At 38.0% G+C, this 10,536-nt stretch overlaps 1 pseudogene; it reads left to right on the top strand.

Moving 5' to 3' along the window:
• The first annotated feature begins 4,566 nt into the window (after nt 1-4,566).
• LOC119875942 lies at nt 4,567-5,069 on the top strand (annotated as a pseudogene).
• The last annotated feature ends 5,467 nt before the right edge of the window (nt 5,070-10,536 follow it).

Below are 10,536 nucleotides of genomic sequence, written 5' to 3'. Positions count from 1 at the left end.
TTTTAATCTGAACTTGTCTGAAGAGTTTACCGCACTATTGAAAATCACAGGTATTTTATCTCTAAAGTCCCATTAATCTTAAGCAATCATTGAAGTTCTCTGAAGCTTTAGGTATATATGGCTTATTTTTCTCAGCATATGTGTAGATTTATAAGCTTTATGATTTGAAATAACTTGCAGTTATTAACACATTTATCTTAATTTCAAGTGAGGTACCAAAAATGTATCCACACTTGAAAAATGGAAAAAGAACATCTTCCTCCATTTGTAAAAAGAAACGCACTGTGTGTCTATATAGCCTTATATGGTTCTCAAACCATTTTTCCACATATTATACCAGTTTATCATTTTAACCTCCTGGCAACACATCTGAGGTATGCATGACAATATTTTATTTTTGTGTCCAACCAATGTTGTTAGGTCAGCCGGCAAATATTAGCTGCATGCTTGCAGTGTGTTGGGCACTGTTGCAGGAAGCCAGCCTAACAGATGAGCTAAATGAGGTAGGGGTCTACACAAGGAAACAGCAGCTCAAGGATATTAAGTGATTTACTATAAGTCAAGAATCTAGTTAAGTAATGATATGGAAGCTGACCCAAATCTTCTTCCTTCTAATCTACTGTACTTTCTTGTAAACAACCTTGAGCCCTTGTGAGGTACAAAGAATAACTTTAAATAAATTATTGCATTAGTAGCACTTTAAAAATTGGAATCCCACCTGTTACTATTGCTAGGTTATTCCATGTTGTTAAAGTCTTTATGAGCAACCTGAAATATATAAGATTTTAATTTTGGCAGGAAGAGCAAGACATTTTTTTAATTGAGGTCACTGTGAATCATTATTGTTATTGATTTTAAAATACCTACAATTTGAAGAATGCTTTCAAAATGGATTAGAGGTTGATTATCTTCTACAATTCTAATCCTCTTCTACAGTACCCTAACCCATTAAACACTTTGCAGATGTTCCACTAAACATCCAGACCTGTGGTCTATAATTCCATGAATTAATTCAATTTAGTAATACGTGAAAATCTGTAGACTCCACACTGAAATTGGTTAAGCTTAACTGCCATCCTATTCAATGCTAGAGAGAAATAAAAATGATTAAAAGATTAGGTCTGGGGCGCCTGGGTGGCACAGTCAGTTAAGCATCCGAGTCATGGTTTTGGCTGAGGTCACAATCTCAGGGTCCTGCCCCAAGTCCTTCTCAAGCCCCAAGTCCTTCCCACTCCCCACTCAGCAAGGAATCTGCTTCAGATTCTCTTCCTCCCACAGCCTCTCTCCCACTTATGTTCTCTCTCTCTCTCTCTCTTTCTCAAATAAATAAATCTTTTTTTAAAAAAAAATAGAGATTAGGTCACTGTCCCTGTGAGAAAACGTAGAGAAACAGGTTATATATTATCTGGAGAAAAAATATTGAATGGAAACTTCAAACTGGCTTTGACATTTGCTAATACTGTTCCTGTAAGTTCTATTCCTTTCCATTGCTTCTACTAACACTAGGCTAACAGAAGCTAAATAGTAATAAAATGCATGTTATATAATAAATGTATAGAGACTGTCATCCCTCGTAGTGATGAATTCCCATATCACTAAAATAGGTCAGGGAGGTCAAAGTAATTTTCTCCATCATCACTTCCAAGCCATTCTGACTTCTGTTGAGCTGAGGGATATTGGCACAACCTGGAAAGTCACTCAGAACAGCTCAGGGGGTGCCTGGAAGCATGGACACCTGGGCTTGCTTTCTCACCTGCAAGGATATAGTTTTCACCCCACACAGAGAGGCTTGCCTTTGTAATTAAGAAAAAGAACTGCCTTATCAGTCCTGTTTTATTTTTGAAATATAGGAGGGTGGAAGACCTACAGAAAGAAAAGGTATTTGGAGATTATAATTCCTTTGAAAGTTATAATGGGGATGAGACAAGTGGCATTTTCATATCATATCAAAATGTAATGGTACCATAACCATCAAAATGTTAACAATACCCACTTCTTCTTTTCCAGAAGACTGTCCTTTTCTTTTCTTTTCTTTTTAAGATTTTATTTATTTATTCATGAGAGACAGAAAGAAGCAGAGACACAGGCAGAGGGAGAAGCAGGTTCCCTGTGGGGAGCCTAATGCAGGACTCATCCCAGGACCCCGGGGATCACGACCTGAACCAAAGGCAGACGCTCAATTACTGAGTCACTCGGTGCCCCAAGAGTGTCATTTTCTTATCATGTTGTTAAAGCATATCAACCACAACAGCTATATTTATTTTTATCTGTAAGCTTAATACTCTTATGCTTCACTTACTATGAAAAATTTGGCACATTCTGCTTTTCTATTTTGTGTATAGGTGAGTTACAGAAAGTTTATATATATATTCTATAGTTCAATAGCCATAGCCATTTATCTCAATTTATTTAGCATAAAGACATTCTGGAGAGGCCCAAATGGGTTTAATTTCCCCACAGACCAATTAGCACATATTGTTTCTCAGCATTAGTTCCCAAATATAACCAGAACCAACCTCCTGGCCTGTCAAATATGTTATAAATCAGTTGTCACTATAGTGAAAAATACTGTTAATGATATTAGATTGGTACCTGTAATTCTCTCTTTGAATTGGAGGATATTTACCTTTGTGGTCTAGTGATACCAACTTTAATTTGTAATTAAAATTTAATACATTGATAGTTTAGATGATGTTTGTGTGTTTTTCATAAACCATGAAAATAATGTACCTGGAATATGTGAATTAGAAGAGACTGTAATAACACTACAAGTTTGCTCATAAATAAAATCTATGAAGATACTAAAGAGTTTGAAACTTCAGGATAGGGATGCCTAGGTGGCTCTGCAGTTGAGCATCTGCCTTCAGCTCAGGGCATGATTCCAAGTCCTGGGATCAAATCCCACATCAGGCTCCTTTCCTTGTGTGGAACCTGCTTCTCTCTCTGCCTGTGTCTCTGCCTCTCTCTCTCTCTGTCTCTCATGAACAAATAAATAAAATCTTCAAAAGAGGAAAAAAAAAGAAGCTTCAGGATAAAAATATCTTGAAGATAACATTTAAATAATTTTAAATCTTTTTTGAGGAGAGTTCAAAGAATGAATAAGTTTTTATCACTATATGCATTTATAATTTTTGTAAATATTAAGTATGTTTATGGTACTTAGAGATGGTCTTTTGATTATATCGATATCCATCTTTACCACTAGGTGCCAGTAAAACTCTAAAGTTAACTTGCCTCTAGCTTCATACATGATGACCATCTGGTAGACAAAGAGTTCAAAAATATAATGTATTCCTTGGAGACTCTAGACTCACACTGAATATTTTATCTTGGCCTAAGCTCATCTTCCAGTTCTGTAGGCATGCCAGTGGACTCCAAGCTGTATCTCAGACCCTGAAAATGGTAGAACTGGCCTTATCTGTCATATACCCTAGTCTTCTATCCAATACAGTATTTTTTTTTTTAAGATTTTGTTTATTTATTCATGAGACACACAGAGAGAGAGAGAGAGAGAGAGGCAGAGACACAGGCAGAGGGAGAAGCAGGCTCCACGCAGGGAGCCCGACATGGGACTCAATCTCGGGTCTCCAGGACCAGGCCCTGGGCTGCAGGCAGGCGCTAAACCGCTGAGCTACCCGGGCTGCCCCAATACAGTATGTTTTAATAGAGGATCATTTAGTCCTGATTTAATCACTAAGAATGGAGCTTCCACTTTATGAATGGCTCTAGAATAGTGATTCTATCTTATTTACTTTTGTTTCCCAGCCTCAGGCTTAGTCAATTACATTATTGAGTATTTCTCATTATTTGAAATTTCTCTTCCACTGAGTCAGAATCTGTCCCATTAGAGCTTGTGCTTTTTGGTCATAATCATGTCATTTGGTATGAGTATGATGCATGGAAACAGAATAATTTTATTGCTGTATCAGCCCTATCCTACTCTCCAGTAAGTTTTTCCTTTCATCCAAGTTTTTCTTTCTCTGAATGCAATGTCACCTGTCTTCCCAATTATTCCTCATATGGCATAGTTTCAGAGCTTCCTCACTTTCCATCCTGGTTACTGTTACCTCAAAACCCCTCTGTTTGTTCAACGTTATCTTAAACACGTTTCCAATTAGGTATACTATTATAGATGTAATCATATATAATTGATTATAATCCTCAGCAGGGAGTACTGTGGGACTAGTCTCTCCCATATTTTAGACATCACCAATTTGCTTCCAAATTCATATATCTAGAAACCTCATTTTTAAAACATAGGAGAGAAAAATCCAAAATGATTTGTAAGCAGTCACTATGTGTCACAAAGTCCACACACTTCGCAATGGACCATCCAAAGCTATTTTAACATAATGCTAACCTATTTGGCTATTTGATTATTAACTCCACAGCATATTGGGAGTAATATATTAACAAGGAGAAAGGGTCTGCTGTGGGGGACCCAGAGGTTAACATTTTAAGAAAAAGGCAGGAAAAGAAGAGATAACTCCAAAAGCACAGCAGTCTGCAGCCAAAATTGAATGTTCCGTCTTTTCCTCCCCGGCTGCTTTAAGCTCGGCCACCATCATGAACGACACAGTAACTATCTGGACCAGGAAGTTCATGACCAACTGACAATTTCAGCGGAAACAGATAGTCATTGATGTTCTCCACCCCAGGAAGGCAACAGTACATAAGACAGAAATTCGGGAAAAACTAGCCAAAATGTACAAGACCACACCAGATGTCATATTTGTATTGGGATTCAGAACCCATTTTGGTGGTGGCAAGACAACTGGCTGTGGCATGATTTATGATTCCTTGGAATACGCAAAGAAAAATGAACCCAAACATAGACTTGCAAGACATGGCCTGTATGAGAAGAAAAAGACACCAAGAAAAAGTGCAAAGAACACAAAAACAGAATGAAGAAAGTCAGGGGGACTGCAAAAGCCAATGTTGGTGCTGGCAAAAAGAAGTGAGCTGGAGACTGGACAACAGAAGGAGTAAAGATTCTGCAGTGGCTTTATCTGTGGTGATTGTGCAGATTTTTCATGAGAGGATTAAAAAACTAAGAACGTTAAAAAAAATTGAATGTTCCTCAGCATGCCCTGAATGCATCATTATATTACAACACAGTACAGAGATTACTGTTTATGGAGGAAACAATTCTGGAATGGTGGAGGAAGGACCTCTGAAAATCTGCTCCTCTGTAGGATCAATGAGAACATAGGCAAAAATTGTCAAAAATCAACATTTTCAGAACCCTGGAAATTAACCAAAAACTTAATGAAGAACATGTATTCAAGAAAATGGCTGGATCTCAATAAGAACAGTAAGCCTTGTGACATTTAACTTGCCCTATTCCCATCTCCTTCTTCCCAGCTCCATGATAACCACAAAAACCAACAGACTCAGAACCAGTTACAGAGAAAACTAGCAGCCCATCAGCCATTAAAAAGAAGCAATACAGGCTTAGAGCTCCCCCAAAAAGCCACATCCCCAGAAAATTGTCAGTCTGGCAGCTACCTAGAAAAGTCCATTAATAGGGCTTATCTTTATTTGAGAGAGCTTGCTCAGTGAGGGAAGTCCTAACACCAGGACATTGTGTTAAAAAAAAAAAAATCAGTAATTGTTTATCATTGCAGCTGCCTGAGGCGGAAGTACCTATTGGAGCAAACAGCACTCTTGGAAACCCCGGGGAATGAAATGACCATAGGGAGATTTGAAAAGGTTCAATGTATTACTGAGTATAATATATGTGTGTAGGGTGCATTGTAGGGCTGTGTGTCTGCCCAGGAGAGACCTGAGAAGGCTCTAATTTCTCATCTTTGGCTGATCTTGAGGATCTGCACAAAAAGGAGTTAAAAGCTAAATCAAGGGTATAAACTGACGAAATATTGAAGGCATGTCTCAACCTACATAGAAGTCCCTTAGCAAAGGGCAAAAAAGACTTACCAGTCCAGGGCATTTAAGGAAATCTCTGTCTAATCATTAGCTGACCAAGTAAGCTAACTGAGCTGAGACTTCAGAGGTAGCACACAGCAAAAAAAATCCAGACTTCACAGAATTTATTCAGGAAGGCCATTAAACAGGCAAACAGCAACTACAACAAACAGCAACAACAATAAAAACAGGTTGGAGAGGTGGAACAAGAATCTGATATCCAGAATTACCATATTTTCATCCTTTAAATTGTCCAAATTTCAATCAGAAAAAAGAAGACATATAAAAAAAAAACAGGAAAGTATGGCCCCTGCAAAATTTTAAAAAACACTCAATAGAAACTATTCTTGAGAAAGTGCTTATTTTGAACTTACTGGACAAAGACATTAACTGGCTAGCAAAAATATGTTCAAAGAAGCAAAGGAAATCATCTCTAAAGAATTAAAGTATGAGAATGATGTCTCACCAGATAGTGAATATCCACAGGTTAGAAATCATTTAAGAGAGAGACAGAGAGAGAGAGAGAGAGAGAGAGAGATAGCCAAATAGAAATTCTGGTGTTGAAAAGTTCAATAACAGAAATGAAAAATTCACTACAGCTTCAACAGAATTGAGCTGGCAGAAGAAAGAGTCAGTGAAATTGAAGTTAAATCAACTAGAAAAACCTACTCTGAGGAACAAACAAACAAAAGAATGAAGAGAAATGAGCAGAGCCTCAGAGAAATGTGGGACACAATAAATATACTAGCAGACACATCATGGGAATCCCAGGAGAAGAAAAAGTGTAGAAAGAACGTTCAATGAAACCATGGCTGAGAATGTCCTCAATTTGATGAAAAGTGTTAATATTTACAATATTTATGTCCAAGAAATTCAATGAATTCCATATGGGATAAACTCAAGAGATCCATAATTATACACATCATAGTCGAAATGTCAGGAGACAGAAGCAGAGAGAATCTTGAGAGCAATAAGGCAAAAATAACGTATGGTGCAAGTACTCCTCAAGATTAACAGATCACTTCTTACCAGACACAATGGAGAGCAGAAGACAATGGGTATATTCAAAGAATTAAAAGAAAGAGGTTGCCATTCAAGAAGGCTTACAAAACTATTATTAAAAATAAAGGAGGAAATAGTCTGTATAGGCCTATATCAAAGAAATGGATCCACATAGGTCCACATAGGATCACTGGTGAATTCTACTAAATATGTAACAAAGAAATTATATCCATTCTCTATGATTTCTTCAGATACCAGTGGAAGGGGCATACTTCCTAACTCATTCTATGGGACCAACATTATTCTTAACAGCAAAACCACCCAGACCTTACAAGAAAACTATAGACCAGTATCTCTTATAAACCTAGTTGCCAAAATCCACAACAAATATTAGCAAATTGAGTCCAACAATGTGTAAAAAGAATTATTTACTATGACTTAGTGAGATTTACCCAAGAATGCAAAGTTAGTTTAACATTTTAATATCAACTAATCTATCACATCAGCAGTCAAAAAGAAGTCACATGAATATATCAATAGATGCAGGAAAAGGTTTTGATAAAATTTAAACCCAGTCATGATTTAAAAAAAAAAAAAAACTACATACAACTCTCAGTAAACTAGGAGCAGAGAAGAAACCCTCAACTTGAGGAATAAAAAACCATAAGTTAACATCAAAGTGAGAAACTGTAACCTTTCTCAGTGAGATCAGTCACAAAGCAATGACATCCCCTATCACCATTCTTTTTCAACATCATACTGAGAGTCCTCTAACTAATGCAATAAGACAAGAAAAGGAAAGATACAGATTGGGGAGGAAGAAATAAAACTGTCTTTCTTCATGGTGAGGATTGTCTATGTAGAAAATCTGGGTCTGGACTTCTGGGGAAGATGGCACAGTAGGAGGACTCTAGGCTCACCTCGTCCTATGCATACAACTAGATAACACTCACATAAGTATAAATAACCCCCCAAATGACCTGAAGACAGGTGGAATAACTCTATACCTAAATGTAGAGAAGAGGACACATTGAAAATGCCTGGAAAAAAATGCCTGGAAAGGCAAAGAAGTGGTCAGAAACTAAATGGACTCACGGGACTGTCCATGGGAGGGAGGGATGCCATGGGCATGGAAAGGGGAGAGAAATAGATCCCTCCACTGGGAAGCCTAAATGGGGAAGATGAATCTCTATAACATTTGGATTTGAAAACCAGAGGGACTGAATTTCATTAGTTCTTATAACCAGTGGGACTTAAAACCAGGAATTAAAAAAAAAAAAATCAGCAGGCTTGGCTCTGCAAGAGCCAATAGGCAGAGGAAACTGAGTGAGTCCCTGCCCTCAAAGAGACAACACTACAAGCAGCCCATGGAGATACAGCATAGAAGCAGCAGTTTGAAAAGCCATACAGGAAGGAGAGCTATTTACTAATGTCAGAGTGTGTCCCAGAAGGACAGAAATCTCTGGGGAACTCCAGGAATGAAGGAACTGGCAGTCACCATTTCCCAACCCTGTCTCCCAGTGTAAACGCACAACCACTTGCAGGAACTGCTACCTAACTGGCTAGCACTGCTGCCTATTCTCCCCATGCAGTTCTTCCACCAATCCATCCCTCCAGATGACCAATCTCAGTCCCTGCATGGCATAGCCCTGCCCACAGAAGAATAGTGGCAAGCAAAGCTTGCTAGCACAAGAACCCCACCATACCTCCCCAACTATGCTTTCTCAGATCTGCCCTCTCCAAAGCACTCTTAGCCAGAGCCCATACAGGGCAGTGCCACAGGACTGGCAGTACACAAGCAGCCCCCACAGTGGCCAGCACCACTCTGAAGTGACTCCTGCCCTGGGGTGAAGGAAGGATAACCATGCCCACCAGTCAGATGGAGCCCCCAGTAGTGGGCGGGATGCAGACCACTGGTCTGACTGAAGGCCCTGCCTGCCAAGAAAAGCTTCTTGGGTGACAACAGAGGGAAAATAACTCTGGAGTTTGGTGATACTGCATCTCTGGCAAATGCCCAATCTGACTCCACTCAAGCCCAAGGGGCCCAGACTGGCCAATTAACACCACAGGGACTAAACACAGCCCTGAACATAGCTGTATTTCCTAACACAGAGAAACAGACAAAATGAGGAGACAGAGGAATGTGTTCCAAATGAAAGAAGAGGGCAAAAATCACAATAAAAGACCTAAGCAAAATGGAGATAAGTAATATGCCTGTTAGAGAATTTAAAGTAATGGTCATAAAGATACTCATTGCACGATAAAAAAGAGGGGAGGGCATCAGCGAGGCCCTTAACAATAAAATAAAAAAGAACCAATCAGGGATGAAGAACACAATAAATGAAATTTAAAATACACTACATGAAATAAATAGTACAGTAGACAAAGCAGAATAAATCAGTGGCCTGGGGAATAGAACAATGGAAAGTAACCAAGCTGAGCAGGTGAAAGAGAAATAACTATGCAAGATGAGAAAAGACTTAGGAAACTTAGTGATACCATCAAGCATAATAACATTCACATTATAGGGATCTCAGAAAGAGAAGAGAAAGAAAGGAGGACAGAAAATTTATTTGAAAAAATAATAGCTGAAAAATTCCCAAATCTAGGGAAGGAAACAGAAATCTAGATCCAGGAGGCAAAGAGATTCACCAACAAAATTGACCCAAGAAGGTCCACACCCAGACACATAGTAATTAAAAATGGCAAAAAGTAGTGATAGAGAATCTTAAAAGCAGAAGAAAGAAAGAAAGAAAAAGAAAGAAAGAAAGAAAGAAAGAAAGAAAGAAAGAAAGAAAGAAAGAAAGAAGAAAGAAAAAGAAAGAAGAAGAAAGAAAAAGATTACATATAAGGGAAACCTCATAAGGCTATCGCCTGACTTTTCAGCAAAAACTTTACAGGCCAGAAAGAAGTGGCATGATATATTCAAAGTACTGAAAGGAAAAAAAAAAAAAAAAAAAAAAAGCAGGCAAGAATACTCTAACTAGCAAGACCATCATTCAGAATAGAAGGAGAAATAATTTCCTAGACAAAGAGTTAAAGGAGTTCATGATCACTAAACCAATCCTATAAGAAATATTCAAAGCGATTTTTTTGAGTGGAAAGGAAAGACCATAAGTAAGAGTAAGGCAAGTAGGAAGCACAAAATCAATAAAAAATAATCTTATATCTGTAAAAATCAGTCAAGGAACTCACAAAAGGATATAAAGTATAACACTATATGCCTAAAACATGGGAAGGAGAGGAGTAAAGAATGGGTTCAAACATAAGTGACCATCAACTTAATATAAACTGCTATACACAGAAGATGTGATATATAAACCAAATGGTAACTCTAAATCAAAAACCAGTAAATAGGGGGCACCTGGAGGTTCAGTCAGTTGAGCATCTGACTCTTGATTCTGGCTCAGGTCATGATCTCAGGGTTGAAGATCAAAGAATCAAAGTCATTATATGCATCTCTTCTGACCACAACATTATGAAATTAGAAGTCAATCACAAGAAAAATATCTAGAAAGAACACAAATACATGGAGGGTAAGTAATATGCTACTTAACAACGAATGGGTCAACCAAGAAATCAACAAAGAAATAAAAAAATACACAGAGA

Source organism: Canis lupus, chromosome 1 (genome assembly GCF_011100685.1).
Source record: "Canis lupus familiaris isolate Mischka breed German Shepherd chromosome 1, alternate assembly UU_Cfam_GSD_1.0, whole genome shotgun sequence".
Classification (NCBI taxonomy): domain Eukaryota; kingdom Metazoa; phylum Chordata; class Mammalia; order Carnivora; family Canidae; genus Canis; species Canis lupus.
This window is presented reverse-complemented; position numbering and strand designations above follow the sequence as displayed.